The following is a 19,087-nucleotide window of genomic DNA, read 5'->3' on the forward strand; positions in this document are numbered from 1 at the left end:
TGGGCGAATGTTTTCAGTATGATTGTACTTCCTTCCAGACTGCCGCTGTCACTGTCCCCTCTCACTCCAGTACCGCGCTAGACTAGCCGGAACCGCATTCCTCTCAGCATTAAACCCCTCAGAGGATGGCAGTAGATCTTCCACGTCGAAATTTAATCATTTTCACAAATGCATGACTCACACCAGCATTCAAAATCTGGTGTATGACATCTTGACCACTGCGGAAATGAGTTCGCCACAATCACTTCTCCAATGCTGTTCATAATGAATGAAACAAGTTTCCGGTTTTAGTCCCAATGAGCATGAGATATGGAGTTCCTCACGTCCAGGTGTTCGACTGATTATACTGTGTTTCCCAACTCCTCTATTAATCTTTCACATAATTTTCCCTCAGCTTTGCCTTTTCCTCCTACCATTTACTCCATTTTCACCATATTACAATTCCATTACAGAACAATCTATGTAGTTTAAGGCAGTAGTTATTTAAGAAGAACAGTGGTGTACATTGAATTTTGGTTATTATTAAAAGTGTTTCCAATTTACATTATCGGTATTTTTAATTTTGTGTATCTTATTATTACTACAATTATTATATTATTATTATTATTATTATTATTATTATTATTATTATTATTATTATTATTATACTTATTGAAATGGTATTCCCAAGAAACTAGTTCGATTAATTAAAATGTCTCTCAGCGAAACGTACGGCAGAGTTCGTATAGGTCAGTTTCTGTCACATGCGTTTCCAATTCACTGTGGGCTAAAGCAAGGAGATGTACTATCACCTTTACTTTTTAAACTTGCTCTAGAGTATGCCATTAGGAAAGTCCAGGATAACAGAGAGGGCTTGGAATTGAACGGGTTACATCAGCTGCTTGTCTATGCGGATGACGTGAATATGTTAGGAGAAAATTCACAAACGATTAGGGAAAACACGGGAATTTTACTGGAAGCAAGTAAAGAGATAGATTTGGAAGTAAGTCCCGAAAAGACAAAGTATATAATTATGTCTCGTGACGGAATATTGTACGAAATGGAAATATAAGAATTGGAAATTTATCTTTTGAAGAGGTGGAGAAGTTCAAATATCTTGGAGTAACAGCAACAAATATAAATGATACTCGGGAGGAAATTAAACACAGAATAAGTATGGGAAATGCCTTTATTATTCGGTTGAGAAGCTTTTATCATCCAGTCTGCTGTCAAAAAGTCTGAAAGTTAGAAATTATAAACAGTTATATCACCGGTTGTTCTTTATGGTTGTGAAACTTGGACTCACACTTTGAGAGAGGAACAGAGGTTAAGGGTGTTTGGGAATAGGTGCTTAGGAAAATATTTGGGGCTAAGAGGGATGGTTACAGGAGAATGGAGAAAGTTACATAACACAGAACTGCACGCATTGTATTCTTCACCTGACATAATTAGGAACATTAAATCCAGACGTTTGAGATGGGCAGGGCATGTAGCACGTATGGGCGAATTCAGAAATGCATATAGAGTGTTAGTTGGAAAGCCGGAGGGAAAAAGACTTTTGGGGAGGCCGAGACGTAGATGGGAAGATAATATTAAAATGGATTTGAGGGAGGTGGGATATGATGATAGAGACTGGATTAATCTTGCTCAGGATAGGGACCAATGGCGGGCTTATGTGAGGGCGGCAATGAACCTCCGGGTTCCTTAAAAGCCAATAAGTAAGTATTATTATTATTACTACGGTATTTTTATTAATATCCTTATAAAATCTTCGAAACGTAATTTTTTCACAGCCATCCAATTTTTAACAAGTTAAATTTCACACTATGTCCCCTTCACTTTATTACAAGGTCGGTACTAGGCGGTAGGTCTCTCTATAATAATAAAGATAGCATTGTTATAATTCGAGTGTGCCGCAGCACCAAGTACAGAGATTATATTGGAGGAACAGGAGTAGTCTAATATTCCCAGGGCCGGATATTTATAGAGATCGCGAAAATCACAAGATAATAGATATACAATAGATGTTTACTAATCTTTACGAATTAAGTGATTCTGATTAATAATGCGGATAAAACAATAGCGACAAGTCGCGAAATAGAGTTCTAATAGCGAAATAGGAACACTTTCGCGAATTATTAGCCTACTATTGCGTCGTTTTAAAGCGAATTTCGTATTCTGACTTTTTTCCGCAATTTTTTTTTCACTATTTATCCAAGTCGGCTACAATATATGGTATTCCAGGTGTTCTGATTATGTTAGTGAACTCAAAAGACGGAAAATTCAACATTTCACTAATAATTTGAAAATGTGAATTTGAGGGCTGCAAGTTTGTTTTGTTTTTTAATGAATGTGTGTTAAATACAGTCTCAATCCAACAAATATTTTATATTGGCCAGATCGCACCTTTATCACAATCCAACGAACCTTCAATGTTAATTATTTGGAAAGTAATATTCATAATGAGTTAATACTCCAATTCCAAAATAATTGTATTTTCCAAAATTTCCATTAATCTCCGCCAAGAATAGGCCTACAAATCAATCTCCAACAATCTCCGCCGACACAAATATTAAAAAACATAAATGATAAAATTAATCTCCATAAATACCTGCCACTAACTATTCCTTATGTCGATGTATATTTTGTTACTCTGATAAGGGAAAATGATTAAGTATGGATAAAAACTCAAATCTAAATATGTCATTTTTTAGTGCAAGTGGGGTTCAAACCCGGTAACTCCCGCCTCCTTGCGTACATCCATGAGGAAGAAGAACCATTAGTAATCGAAAAGTGTCTTCCATGTTGAAAGCTGTAAATTCCGAATTGTGGTACATCTTGCCACCGTCGATGCTAGCAAGGACCGCACTGGAATGTGGGGCTCGCTATTGAAACTGCCTTTTGATTAGTACGGGGACCTAACAAATCAATACACTTTTGAATATCTGGTCTTTAAAAGCGGGAACCATGAGGCCGACCCAACAGGGTGTGTTGAAATCATATTGCCGATCCGATTCTGTCTACCACTGTGGCTTTATCACAGGACCGATCGAGGGGTCAGAACCTTGAACCGTTCCGATACTAAGACAGATTAGATATAATTAACTATCGCCCTGTGGTACTGAAGTGATTACGTAATCAACCACGTCAATAGCTGCATAATGAATATGTAAATAAGCCACAACTTATTTAAACGACTGTCCAATTATTAACTAAATTAACAGCCAATTAACCAAGAAACAAATAAATGAATTACCATAAAATGCATCGTCCTTCACTGCCACGTAAATGGTAATGTGTGTGGATACTGATCAAGAAAATTCGTTGACAATCCTCGACAAGGTACTGTAGTTCAACTGCGTGTCTCACAATTACTAGCTAACGCATTTGAAATTCTGTTTAGCCTATATGCACGTCACAAAATCTCACCTCCGGACAATCGGTTTTAGAATTTTGATTTTGAGAACAAACCGCTTCTCGCAGTGCCTGTGGACCTGATTTCTTAATTTTTCTTTTTGCTATGTTCCGCACTTCAAAATGATCTTTCGATGATTGGATTGTCGACAATAATCTACTAGTCAATGACTTAGATATCTCGTATAGTTATCTGCACTGAATGTGCAGGTTAACAATCAATTTCCGTTCAACTTCAATCGTATCCAACCCTTTACGTCCGATTTTGATTAACCATACTCCACTACTGCAATGTATGAAGAAGCAAAAGTAGCTCAACGACACAGGAATTATATCTACTGTATGTAGCTGCATGTTAGAGGGAAAAGAATTACTGCCTTAGTTGTATGTCAATAAATATAGAGAAAAGTTTGTTTTCGAGTACGGAATATGCTATCGTGTTTCATACAAATTTCAAATGTATACATTTTTTCCGGCATTATATCTAAAACAAACAGTTACATGGGATTTAAATAGAATTAGGATAAATAAATACATGCCTCTGATTGAGGTTCTGGCTGATATGTACTTATATCTGAAGGGTTCAGAGCCATAGTGGGCCAAGCGCCATTTATTAAAAATGGAGAAAGCAAGGATTAAAGTTAAGTGAATACGATAGTTTAATGAAGATTGACATATCACTTAGTTTTAATGTGTATACTTTATATTACTTGCTATACGTTTCCATTGAATTATGGTAATAACTTCATTTTAACCCTTGTTTTCTACGGTTTTAGTAAATGGCGCTTGGACCACTATGGTTCTGAACCCTTCATCTGTTATCACGCAGTGGGCTAAATCTCATTTGACGGTATGCGACAGGGGAAGAACAATTGTTTATCTGCATCTGAAGTCTGATTAGTGTAATATGTAGTTAATCGGCGATGTATGCAATGGAGGGGGAAAGGAACTGGCCACCCTACCCCGTTATCTCCTTGTCTAGTTGCCTCATAAGTGGTGCCTTGTTGGCATCACTTGTGAAGTTCAACCTTTCTTCGAAAATTGACTAAACAACAAACAAATACAATTTGCTGTAAAATTTAAGTGTGTCTAATGAACGGAATAAAATAAACTACAAAAAACATTTAAACCTCCAATAATGATAATAATATTATTTATTATTATTACTATTATTATTATTATTATTATTATTATTATTATTATTATTATTACTCGATTAATCTTGCACAAGATAGGGACAGATGGCGGGCTTATGTGAGGGCAGCAATGGACCTCCGGGTTCCTTAAACTCCATTTGTAAGTATTATTACTATTATTATTATTATTATTATTATTATTATTATTATATTTTACTTTGTTATTTAACGACGCTGTATCAACTACTAGGTTATTTAGCGTCGATGGAATTGGTGATAGCGACATGATATTTGGCGAGATGAGGCCGAAGAAACGCCATAGATTACCTGACATTTCCCTTATGGTTGGGGAAAACCTCGAAAAAACCCAACCAGGTAATCAGCCCAAGCTGGAATCGAACCCTCGCCCGAACGCAACTCCGGATCGGCAGGCAAGCGCCTTAGCCGACCGAGCTACGCCGGTGGCTTTATTATTATTATTATTATTATTATTATTATTATTATTATTTAGTCAACTGTCCGAAGACAGGTTTGAACCTCATAAGTAACACCAATAACGCATCACTCATGAGGCAACTAGGCCAGGAGATAATGGGGTAGGGTGGCCATTTCGTTTCCCCTTCCAATGCATACATCGCCGATTAGCTACATATTCCACTAATCAGACTTCAGATGCATGCAAACAATTGTTCTTCCTCTGACACATATCAAGTGAGATGTACTGCCTGATAATAGATATAGGTCTACATATCAGCCAGAACCTCAGAGGTATTATTATTATTATTATTATTATTATTATTATTATTATTATTATTATTATTATTATATGGAGTAATAAGAATTCTGACACATCGTCAAGTGAGATGTACCGCCTAATAATAGATATAGGTCTACATATCAGCCAGAACCTCAGAGGTATTATTATTATTATTATTATTATTATTATTATTATTATTATTATTATATCGAGTAATAAGAATTCAGTATGTGTAACCTTTATTATGTGTTTTTCTGTGTTGTCTCAAGAGGTAGCATTCCATCGCTGTGACCGTATTATTAGCAAGTTTGCTACATGGGATTGCCTAGTGTTGAACGAGCTCGCGTTGATCAGACGAAAATCAAATTTCGTTACAAAATCATTGAATAATATCAAGAAACATTAGTAATAAATAATTATAATGAGATGACGTAATGAAAATGATAGAGTAGATTGAAGTGTTCAAAGAAACGCTCTCTTCAGACACTAACATAAATCCGACACACTGTGAGGGCTCGAACACCGGTCTCATTTGACCAGCCGAATGAGCCGCATCTGGATCTCCTTCACGTCTAGGAGAAGGGTTGAAATGGGGCGCCAACAGGGCCGAACATTCGCTATTCAGAAGCACATCCGACGCTGCCCGGGTCTTCAGCAATGAATCAGAAGGAATACTCCACTGTCAGCATGCCTCTCCCATATTCAATATTTCTTCCCGGGACGGATTCCGCCATTCATACAAGACGTCTGAAAAGCGCGGGCGGAATTACGTGTTCCAACTCCGATCAATTCGTGGGCTGGTCCGTGTGTTATATCACTCTTTAATATCATTCCAGCATGAAGTCATTGTTTCTCGCGTAGGAAGCAGCACGGTTAACCTCTTTAATGACTTGTGTAACACTTTTGCCCATTATTAGACTTGCCAGTGGATTCAAAGTTTGTGGATTGTTAAGAAGCGATAAAAAAAAAACCTTGCATATGCGGGGATCGTGTGCTGTAGGTTTACGGCTTGGATGAAAGAATTCTTCCCACATTTTTACCGGCAAAGAGTAATCAATACTTTTCGAAGTTTGTGGATAGCTAATATAAATTTAAAATAGAGAGTGTAAGGGGTATAAGTGCCGTCCTTTTCACAGTCGTCGGGGACGGACTAGAGGATCAAAAAATGCTCTTACAACATAGCGTTAAAACTTGATAGTTTTCACAGAAAAAAAATATTTCTTCTCTTATTTAATTAGCGTTATACTGCTTAAATCGTTAATAAAATTACGAAAAATAGGTATATCTAGCAAAGAGTTAATATTAGTTTAAATACATATTTGTGTGTTCTATTACGTTTTCGTGAAATTAAATAAAATTGCATGCTTAAATTTGTTAATATTCTGACGTGAGAGACGTGGCAACGTGTTCAGCAGGCAGTACTCTGCACAGACGTGTACGTACATGTCGGCTGAGTTCAAGCTCCCTGTCCATAGGTTCACTGCCGAGCGGATGACAGTTCGGTACCAGGTATTCGATAAACAACTTACAATGTCATTCACAGTTTAGGAATATCATATGTTATTAAATGGAGAAAGTCGTTGTATTCAAGTGATGCCAGAAGATGTACAGTCAATGTTTTCCGCAATGAAGGTTACCTAATCGGCGAACTTTTGTAACGATTTCTCAACGATTATTAGAAACTAGGAGTCTCTTGCCTCGTTTCGAAAATCACACAAACAGAAATTTCTTTAAAAATGGTATTGCTTTATGGAAGCGGGAGAGATTAAAATGTTGCATTGTCCCAACCAGGATTTGAACCCGGGCCACCTCGTTTTACGGTGCTAATCGTTACTCCAGTGCAGTAGACTGCAAGATAAGAAATATCACCATATATACTTAGGTAAAATTTATCTTACTGCATGGAATGTCACTAGCGATATCAAAATATTTTCAAGATAAGAGATATCAGTATAGGTAAAATTATCCATGCATGGCATGGTCGCCTACAAGTTAGCGGGAGGCAAGACAACCAACATTTTAGAAAAGAGGCATTAGTAATAGTAGAGATTTCAGGCCCTATATGCTTACTGCCTTCACTCAAAAAGAAAGCTCCGTCTTCCTGTTAAGAGCCAGAGTCGACACCAGAACTACAGGACAGCCGAAAAACTTAACAGAAAAAAATCTTTAGCCCCATCGGGAAATCGAACACGCGACCTTCGGCTTTCTGTAACGGGTAACGCGTACCGCGTGCCTATCACAATACTTACAGAGACAAAACGCTGTTACTTAAGTATAAAAGTATATAACGAAATTCTTCGTATTGTTTCGGAAATACATAAGTGAATCAAGAAGTTACTTCAACTATTAAATAATAACTATAATATTTGCAAATAATACGTATTTTTTGTCTCACGGCGGGTAATTAATTGTTCGTCACCCAGCTAGCCTTATAGTAAGGCAGTTGTGTAGACCAATTTACCGACAGAGTTGTTGCACAACGTACGCCATAGGAGGCTGATCTGCGCTACATTCGCGATGAGATGATGGACGTTTTGTTGGAATATCACAGGGGAATCGGAGCTCCCGGAGAAAACCCCTGTTTCATGGACCACGGGCTTGCCCAACAAAGTCATAAATCGATCCCGGGTCAGCAGGAGTATGAGTCCAGCGCTCTAGACACTAGACCTCCGAGGTGCTTTGCTGCTGCTAATAATAATAATAATAATAATAATAATAATAATAATAATAATAATAATAATAATAATAATAATAATAATAATAATAATAAAGGCCTTATATACAGTGCGATCGAAAATTCCCTCCGCAGCTCTATTAGTTTTAGCAATCCTAAATTATAATCCTGTAGAAAGTTGACACCCCCTCATTCATTCCGGTTTGACAACTTCAAACCCCCAGTCCATCATATGTTTAGCGGCCAGTGCTGCTACTTGAATTCTCTACCAAATACACTTGAATTCTCTGCCTAGTGGATTCTCGGCTACACAATAACTGCGGAGAGACTTCTTGATCGCACTGTACTATTTGATGGGGCAAAAAAATACAACTCAGCACATCACAAGAAGAACTGTTATGTAGAACTAGTAAATTATTATTCCATCCTCCTGTGGAATAAGCCTCTGTCTGCTGTTTCTGATTTAACAGTATCCTGAATGTCTAGCATGTCTTGATTGAGGCTGCAGATGTGTCATCAAAATAAAAAAAAACGTAGAATTTGGTGTAGATGTGAGTTTGAACCCTGTCTTCAGTATGGATGTCTTCCAAGATGCAGCGAAGTAGAAACCCTTGGGCATGTTTTGGGTTATAGTCCTAAAGGAGAACTACTGAGGAACAATCGCCACCATAAAGTGAGAAGCTCCATCGCAACCACTCTTCGGAAGACATAGTGGGAGGTTTACGAAGAAGTGCACTGCTTGGCTGAGAATGGGTCAACGAGAAGAGCAGACATTATAGCCATCGATCGCCGGTATCAAAGAAGCCTCATTCTTGATCCCACTGTCCGTTTTGAGAAGAATGATCAACAAGCCAATAACGTTAACGATGAAAAGAAGTATATTTACAATCCATGTATTCCTCACTTCAGTGAGAAATACAAAATGAATATTAATACATGGGAAGTGAAAGAACTTCTTTTTGGCGCTGGGGAACTTCACTTAAATTAACCTAAACCATTCTTTCTCTTAAATTTTCTAATGAGGACCTTAACAAAATTTGTCTAATAGTACTGAGAGAATATAGAGTGCTAGTTGGGAGGCCAGAGGGAAAAACATCTTTGGAGAGGCCGAGACGTAGATGGGAGGATAATATTAAAATGTATTTGAGGGAGGTGGGATATGATGATAGAGACTGGATTAATCTTGCACAGGATAGGGATCGATGGCGGGCTTATGTGAGGGCGGCAATGAACCTCCTTGTTCGTTAAAAGCCATTTGTAAGTAAGTAAGGTATTGACAGATTCATTATCCATTTTACACAATCACTTGTAAGTATAACACTACGTAATATTTACTTTATTTCATTATACTTCATTGTACTTTCATCTCATGTTTCTCCGAAATCATACTGTACTTTATTTTTAAGTTAACCTCTGCTTTGTATTCTGGATCCTAGTGGTCAGCCGTATGTGTCGAATAGATGTCCCAAATTGTGGAATTAGTAGTAGCCTATTAATGTGATATTCTGTGTTACGTCGCGATGGGTCCACGTCAGTGAGTTCTATCGTGTGTCCGGTCAGGTAAAAGTATGAACATGGATTTAGACCAGGGGCGGCCCGTCATTATGTGCTACAGTGCTACAGCACAATGATAATTTTTGCTCAAATAATGTATTTGCAATACCATAGTATTTGATCTGCCATTTGACAATTTCCCGTGGTTATGTTCACGACACTTATAGAGTGTTTAGTCTTCGCTCTTCGCTCTTTGGTGCCTCAGGCGGCACGTTGTGCTACTCAAAACTTTACATGAGAATGTAGAGAACTAATGCGCATGTGCGAAGCTGAAATCACTGCTCTGATTGGCTATTTTTACGCGGGGAAGTGCTGTAGTCAGCTTCAGCACAACACAGCTTGGAGATTGCAAAAGTAAAGCATAACGAAAGAATGCTTGTTTGTGGAAGAACTCGGAACTATGTACAATGTGTTTGGTAATTCAAGTGTCCGACCGCTGCTGCCATCTACCTGGTTTTTGAGGTTCCTTCTGAATCAGTCAGTCCAGAAAATTGAAGCCAAGGAATTATGTAACCGTATAATTGAGGGCTTTGCCGGAAAAAAGGGGGATAGACCTATACACCCTTCTTCGGGAAAACGGTTTAAAATGTAGTGAATAATATATTATAGTTGCGAAATTTTGTTTTGATTGTACTGTACATACCTGCAGGACAGGGCTGTGTATAACATTTTATTCAGGTGGGTTTTAAAATCTTAGATTGCATGTATCTCAATTCGCCATATTGACGTATACGCCCTTTTTCCGGCAAACCCCTCAATTCAGGAAACTACTTATCGTTTCCAGTCTTTAACCTATCTAGACGCAACAAAATTGTTAATCAGCAAATTTTTTGACAATTTTTCGCATAATTTTCCTGAATGCTAATTTGAAGTTGCTGTCAAAAGCTATACTGTACCGAACAAAAGAGTGTTAAAGACACAACTTGGAGTTCTATATGCAAGACCCGACTTCCGAAATATAGATGGAGCTGTTCAATTGTTACAATACATAGCCTCCAACAATTCACAGGATCCATTCTGTGAAGTAACGAAGTTGTTAAATATTTCGGTTACAACACCAATGACCACTGCTGAGCCAGAAAGATGTTTTTCTTGCTTGAAACGCATAAAAACGTTTTTAAGGAACACTGTGCCCCAGGATCGCCTCATTGCTCTTGCAATACTGTCAATAGAAAAGAGTACGATGTCCAAGATGGAGGGGTTTAACTACAGGATAATTGACAAGTTCTGCAGTAGGAAGGAACGTCGTATGGACTTCATATTTCGTCACTAGGCGAGTCTCAAATTAAGATAAATACATATAAGTGTATACAGTAGGCCGATATAGAAATTGTAGCACACTCATTATTTTGACCACCAGCCGCTACTGATTTAGACTATGATTACTCATAGACTATAGCACGAAGAAAGGAACTGTAACACTTAAAAGCTTACAATATTATACTGTAGCTGATCGATTCTCTATAATAGAATCGTCCACACCTGTGGAATAACGGTCAGCGCGTCTGGCCGCGAAACCAGGTGTCCCGGGTTCGAATCCCGGTCGGGGCAAGTTACCTGGTTGAGGTTTTTTCCGGGGTTTTCCCTCAACCCAATACGAGCAAATGCTGGGTAACTTTCGGTGCTGGACCCCGGACTCATTTCACCGGCATTATCACCTTCATTTCATTCAGACGCTAAATAACCTAGATGTTGATACAGCGTCGTAAAATAACCCAATATAAAAGAATCAGCATTCACTCAGTTGCACATGCCTTAAAATGTGTAGGTAATGAAAATCTCTGTAGCGGAAACCATCCTTCTGCTTCATTTGACCACTACTTCACTATCGCCGTGTTTCTCACCACTGACAGTGAATAAAATAGACATCACATCACAACATATCACATCGCAATCTCGTATACTGCTTTTATTTACAGTAGCTACTTCACCAAATGATTCTACCAGTCGTTTCCGTTAGTCAAACTGGTCAATGGGCAAGCTTTCGATGTTCGTGGATTCAAATCTCTCCGAAAGCGATAAAATTTTTTTAACAGCATAAAAGTTCTTAGTAGGCCTTACATCTTTCTTCGAATAGATGTGGGGTCATGTCATTGATTTACAACACACACAAAACTATCTTCGGAAAAGAGAGCTCTATATCTACTATCCATTTAACGTCCGCACTGAAATAAAACTTAGCTACTGTAGGCATAGTTTTCGCCTAACATCCTACCATTAAAACACAATCAGCACTATATTTCATGAATCCTCCACTTCAGACAAGCAATTGTTCATATAGTACTTTCAGACTAGCAGTCCAGAAAGACTTTCATCGACAATAATATGTAGTAGCAACCAAACACAGTTATTTGTAATGTAATACTGAGAAATTAAGTTTTCATTTGACGACAAGCACTGATAAATGAGACATGACAAATAAAAATGAATATTTTATGAAAATATCTGAGCCACCGGCGTAGCTCAGACGGTAGCGCGTTTGCCTGCCGATCCGGAGTTGCGCTATGGCGTGGGTTCGATTCCCAGCTTGGGCTGATTACTGGTTGAGTTTTTCCGAGGTTTTCCACAACCGTAAGGCGAATATCAGGTAATTATGACGAATCCTCGGCCTCATCTCACCAAATACCAACTCGCTATCACCAATTCACCGCCTTTATTTATTTTTTCATTTTACTGGGTTATTTTACGACGCTGTATCAACATCTAGGTTATGTAGCGTCTGAATGATATGAAGATGATAATGCCGGTGAAATGAGTCCGGGATCCAACACCGAAAGTTACCCAGCATTTGCTCGTATTGGGTTGAGGGAAAACCCCGGAAAAAACCTCAACCATATAACTTGCCCCGACCGGGATTCGAATCCGGGCCACCTGGTTTCGCGGCCAGACGCGCTGACCGTTAATCCACAGGTGTGGATTTCGTCGCCTTTAAATAACCCAGTAGTTGATATGGTGTCGTTAAATAACCAAGAAAAAAAATTAAGCTAGTTGAACGAAATGATGGAAGGATTTGGTTAAGTTTGATGATAACTGGGAAAAAACTTCGTCTGAGACACAGCCAACAAATTTGCCTGACTACGACGAATAGCAGATGTTGTTGCACAATTGACACAAACTGTTTAGCAAATCATAATCTCATTTTCCTGGAATTGCTGGCAGGATATCAATGTGACGAGACGTATCACTTCAATATCTTTCAAGATATGAGGTAAGGGTGCAGCGTTTTCATCATCATCGCGTCTGTACGTCATCAATTTTTAAACCGTCGGTTGTAATCGGATTACAACGAAAAAAAATCATAAAGGAGAAACACACAAATATAAAACCTACAACAGTGCTCTCGCCCTATAAGCGTTGAATGGACATTTTAAATTATATTAATGTAGAGCTATTATTTATTTATAACTATAAACTATATTCAATTCTCTGTTTAAATACTCGTTGCATTAAAGATTAAATTGTTAAGAATATTAAAGTAATAAAACCTAAAGGACTGACATGTTTATTATTATTATTATTATTATTATTATTATTATTATTATTATTATTATTATTATTATTATTATTATGGCAATAAGAATCGCGCTTCTAGGTTTTTAGTGACAAGTTACAGTATTGTTAAATACAATTTTACAATGGATCTTTATCTTCTTTATAAAAATAACCTCGGAATTTAAATATTCTTCCGATACGTGTCGATATAACTGTATGTAGATATAAAGAATATTATCGTCATCACTTGTATTTAATTTATCATCTTAATAGTGATAATAAAATAACAATAATAATAAGCTAATTGGCCTATGATGATGATGATGATGATGATGATGATGGTCACGGGATAGAAGAATCCTCTGTGATATTTTATCCTGTCATTTATAATATGGATCTAATATGGACTATCTACATTTTTTTCTCTTGGTTCATACTATAAACTTATTTCGGGGTCCCTTATTAATTCTATTAAAATTAATCGTCTGTTGGTTACTGCATTACTTTACTATTTTCTTTAAAAAAAATGTAAAGATAAAATAATAAAAAATATTGTGAATAATATTTGCAACAAAAAGAGTTAACATTTACAAAAGTAATACAAAAATTCATAAGAAACAATATTATAATAATAATAATAATAATAATAATAATAATAAATTATTATTATTATTATTATTATTATTATTATTAGTCGGCCTTCTGTGTTCGAGGTTGTGGGCTCAATTCCGGCTCAGGTTGATGACATTTAAGTGTGTTTAAATGCGACAGGCTCATGTCAGTAGATTTACTGGCATGTAAAAAAACTCCTGCGGGACAAAATTCCGACACACCGGCGAAGCTGATATAATCTCGGCAGTTGCGAGCATAATTTTTTTATAGCATTACTATTATTACCATCATTATTATTATCATTGGTGTAATATTCTCGTGTCCAGAGTTTTACGACTTATACAAGTTATAGCATTTTTAATTTCAATTTCTCGTCCTTCTTTGCTTCTTTGTCGAAATAATTGTGGCACCAACTAGGTTCGATATAGATGCAAGTTATATTATCATTACTGATATTTATAATAATAATAATACTAATAATAATAATAATAATAATAATAATAATAATAATAGTCATCGCCATCATGTCACGGGCTAGATTAAAGTTTCTACTTGTCATCTGTAACAAGAACCATGAACTACTTTTTTTCTCTTTATTTACAATATAAAACTTACTTCGGAATTTTTTAGTGGGGCAGGGCATGGTTGCGCCCTACGGTCAGGTAAGATGCTGCAGATAAAAAAGGCTCCCTGTTTTATGGGCATAGTTGTGCCCCCTTCCCATCAGGTAGAGAAAAGGGGCACGTCATAGTTGCTTCCCCGATGAAATAGGTAGAGAAAAACACATTACGGGAACTCGAGCCTCGTAATTAGCCAACCTTATTGATTTCTTATTCGATTTAATATTTATTATCGATGCCGTTAAAATGAACACCTTGAAGTTGACAGTACTTTATTAACTGTTTTTCTACTGTTTATGGAATGATTATCGACAGCCTACCGTAAAAATGAACACCATGAAGTTGGCAGTACTTTATTAACTGACATATTCAAATGAGTTTCATGGGTCTCTCAGAAATGTCTTCCGTAGCTTTTCTTTTAACACTGTTCGATACAGTTTGTCTATTAATGTGTAAGTCCGCACAGTAGTTATGATCGATTTTGCTATTTAAAATAACACTTTTTTGTCTATCACACACAATAAATGAACTGAATTTTTTGTTTGTATACCGATACCACTATAATATTTTAAAGTAATTTATTTATTTTATGACAATCACTTTTGTGTGTACTATGCCCATTGGGGCGCAACTATGCCATGTCCATTCTGCTACCAGATTTCTTCAGGGCGCAACTATGCCAGTCCATTCTGCTACCTGATTTCTTCGGGGCGCAACTATGCCATGTCCATTCTGCTACCTGATTTCTTCAGGGCGCAACTATGCCATGTCCATTCTACTACCTGATTTCTTCGGGGCGCAACTATGCCATGTCCATTCTGCTAGCTGATTTCTTCGGGGCGCAACTATGCCATGCCTAGGCCTTCCAAGTGACCGCGGAGCGCAACTATGCCATACCGTTTTAGTGCTCATTCTACTTATACGATTCTTCTATTGGCTGCTGCATTACTTTATTCTATTTTGTAAAATAAACAATAAATTAAAATTATAAAATATTGTAAATAATAAGTAGGCCTACATTAAAAGCGTACAAATTTACAAATATAGTACTGTATCAGTAAAATAAAAAAATCATAATAGCTATATTATAAGACTCTTATTATTATTATTATTATTATTATTATTATTATTATTATTATTATTATTATTATTATTGCATTACTAGTCGGCCTTCTGTGTTCGAGGTTGTGGGTTCAATTCCGGCTCAAGTCAATGTCATTTAAGTGTGCTTAAATGCGACAGGCTCATGACAGTAGATTTACTGGCATGTAAAAGAACTCCTGCGGGAGAAAATTTCGACACACCGGCGACGCTGATATAACCTCGGCAGTTTTTTTTAATTGGGTTATTTTACGACGCTGTATCAACATCTAGGTTATTTAGCGTCTGAATGAAATGAAGGTGATAATGCCGGTGAAATGAGTCCAGGGTCCAGCACCGAAAATTACCCAGCATTTGCTCGTATTGGGTTGAGGGAAAACCCCGGAAAAAACCTCAACCAGGTAACTTGCCCCGACCGGGATTCGAACCCGGGCCACCTGGTTTCGCGGCCAGACGCGCTGACCGTTACTCCACAGGTGTGGACTCCTCGGCAGTTGCGAGCATAATTTTTTTTATAGTATTACTATTATTACCATCATTATTATTATCATTGGTGTACTCGTGTCCAGAGTTTTATGACTTATACAAGTTATAGCAATTTTAATTTCAATTTCTCTTCCTTCTTTGTCAAAATAATTGTGGCACCATCTAGGTTCGATATAGATGCAAGGCATATTATTATTACTGATATAATAATAATAATAATAATAATAATAATAATAATAATAATCGCCATCATGTCACGGGCTAGATTAAAGTTTCTACTTGTCATCTGTAACAAGAACCATCAACTACTTTTTTTTTATCTTTATTTACAATATAAAACTTGCTTTGGTCTTTTTTTTTAGTGTTCATTCTAATTAAACGATTCTTCTATTGGCTGCTGCATTACTGTATTCTATTTTGTAAAATAAACAATAAATTAAAATTATAAAATATTATAAATAATAAGTAGGCCTACATTAAAAGCGTACAAATTTACAAATATAATGTATCAGAAAAATAAAAAAATCATAATAGCTATATTATAAGACTCATTATTATTATTATTATTATTATTATTATTATTATTATTATTATTAATATTATTATTATTATTATTATTATCAAATACAATGGTACCGTAACTTGTGAAATGTGAAGTATCAATTAAGCAGATGACAGGCTGGAATAAATACAATCTTAATTTATATATTTAACAGGGTGTTTCGCGGGGGTGTGAGTGGGTGGGACAGGGTGGACGAGCTAATTGTCAGACTGACGGCAGCCCGGGCTGGACCGGGTCGGGTTGTCAGTCTAGTTAATGCACAGGCATCACTCTAATCCATTACCGAAATGCGACATCAAAACACACGGCTTTCAAATAACATTAACATTTCACAACTGAATTAATTTTCATATTGGATACAAGCCAGGCTCAAAAATAATAAAAAAGAATCATTCAATCATCTACGAATGTCAGGTTATAAATAAATCCTGAAACCGATTTGTTTTTTGCCTTTCATTTTGTACGATATAAAAAATGCAGAAAGTAGAACAGATTTTTACATGTGTTACACTGTAGTGGAGTTTTAGAGTAATTTTAATGGATCCGTAATTAAAACAATTGAGAGATTTATGATTGTTTAATTGCATGGATGTAAACAGAGGCATCAGCTTGCAATTAAAGCAGGATCTGAATAGAAATTTATACGCAACGGGAATTAACTATTAATCGAAGCCATCTAAAAGTTATGAATTTCCATTTCATTAAGTCTTACAGAAACAAGGAGAGGAATGGAGTTAACAGATTAAAGAATGGTATTCTCTGTAATATAACTCTCGTAAGTGCAAGTTTGAACCAATAAATTATTGAGATTTGCGATAAAATAATGAGTCTAGGAAATTGTATATTTAGTATGTAGAACTACATTTGTTTCTAGATCTTTTGTTATATTATTAAGTTTTGTACTTGTGAACTACTGTATATCAATAAATCAATATTCAATATTCAATATAACTCTCAGTCACTTTTATTGTACGAATACAATTTGAAATCTCTGATCAGATTTTATAAATATCATATTGTATTAAATGTCATATTTACGAGTAATACAATTTGCAGGTAAATATGAAGAATAATTCCGCGTTATATGAAATGCAGGAGAATTTTATAAAACCGTTGATAATCTTGTGGATTTTCTCTTTATGTAGTGAAACATTTCAAACATTACTTGTAGGATTAACTTTTTAGCTTTTCAGTTGTTTTATGGAAGAAGAAAGAGAGGGACTGACAGGGTGGGAGAGAGAAGAGTGGTTCTGCAATGTACTGTTTTAAATGTCAGAACGCATAAATTTTTTTTTAGCAATGTTACAATTTCACGATCAGGCAATGAATATATTGTTTATAAACTGCGAGATCAGCTTGTCATTGGTTTTGGAACGAGGAAAAGAACGAGTTTCAATATTTGAATGACATTCTATTTTATTTTATATTACGAGGCTATTCAAAACATACGAAAAACTTGTCAAACTCATCATTGTAAGCATTAAAATACACGAAAAGTACTTTATTTTATACGAAAAAATCATGATTAGAGGGAAATGGACTAAATGCTGCATAGTATTGGATATCCCATATTATCATTCTTAACTATTGGCAGGTAATTATAAAATAAAAGACTGATAAGCATCTTTGTACCTTCTTGCCGTCACGAAATTTGACAGTGCCTTCGATGACAGTATTATTATCCATGGTGGACACACTTTTAAAACATGACACACTGATACACTTGGCTATTTATAACACAACTTGTCACACTTGTCAGCACGGCGAAGCCACGTTCCGCCGCTCGCTTGTTCTAGCGCTATTCCGATCACTCCGTGGCAGAAGCGCGCACACAACTGAATAGAGCGTCCCGGCAGCCGCGCTCCGAATCTCCGGTCGGCCCTCAATGCTGCCATCTAACCGCCACCTGCCCAACCAAATCGGTCAGTGGCGGCCAGTGAGTAAGAAGCATTATAAGTTTTATTTGCTTTAAATATCTTAATCCAGGACAGCATAACAGAGTTGTTTGAAAATGTATTTTTGTTCAATCAATTATTTTATGAAATATATTAATTAGAAGATATACAACTGGTATTGGTTAGGGTACTTTTGTAATGTTGATACATAAAAGTTCAGAAATGTTATTTATAGGAACAATTTTGTCATATCTGCCAATAAATCCTACTGTTACGTCCATGTCACGATTCCTGGGCAATGCTTTTCATAAGAAAATTAGTGAACTAATAGGGTGAAAGCGAGTACCCAGGGCCTAAAAACTGAAAGAACAGGCGATGAATGTAAAGAGTATAACTAAAGGGTTTAAGTCACAATCGCATTTTGCTACTCGACTTCTAAAATTGCAACAAACTTTCAATGTAAATGTGCAAAAATGCAACAATCACATTGAACTTCAGAAACGAAGATGGTAATGGAGAAAATGAAATCAGAGATGTATATGAACTTATCTAAATTTAAATGAAATGCTAATGGCATGGGCAATGTTCAAAAAGATATTGCGCAAAAGACGTTCAGGAATTGATTTCAAAGAGTTGGTGCAATTCATGTAAGTTAAATGAACAATTTCTTCTAATTGATTTATATAATTCCATCGCTTATTGTGAATTGTGAGCGAGAATTCAGTTGCATGAATCTTGTAAAAACTGGAATTAGAGACCACCTTTCAGTAAAAAGAGTTAGCACTCTGCTAACAATAAATCTTGA

At 36.3% G+C, this 19,087-nt stretch overlaps 1 long non-coding RNA gene across 1 annotated transcript in view; it reads right to left on the reverse strand.

The window, feature by feature from the left end:
- Window positions 1-18,210, reverse strand: part of LOC138716142 (uncharacterized) — a 230,393-nt gene extending 212,183 nt beyond the window's left edge. The window contains exon 1 of the long non-coding RNA XR_011336580.1: window positions 18,020-18,210. This is a non-coding gene — a long non-coding RNA (uncharacterized lncRNA). The remainder of the gene's footprint in view (window positions 1-18,019) is intronic.
- Window positions 18,211-19,087: the final 877 nt, after the last annotated feature.

Source organism: Periplaneta americana, chromosome 16, assembly GCF_040183065.1.
Source record: "Periplaneta americana isolate PAMFEO1 chromosome 16, P.americana_PAMFEO1_priV1, whole genome shotgun sequence".
Classification (NCBI taxonomy): domain Eukaryota; kingdom Metazoa; phylum Arthropoda; class Insecta; order Blattodea; family Blattidae; genus Periplaneta; species Periplaneta americana.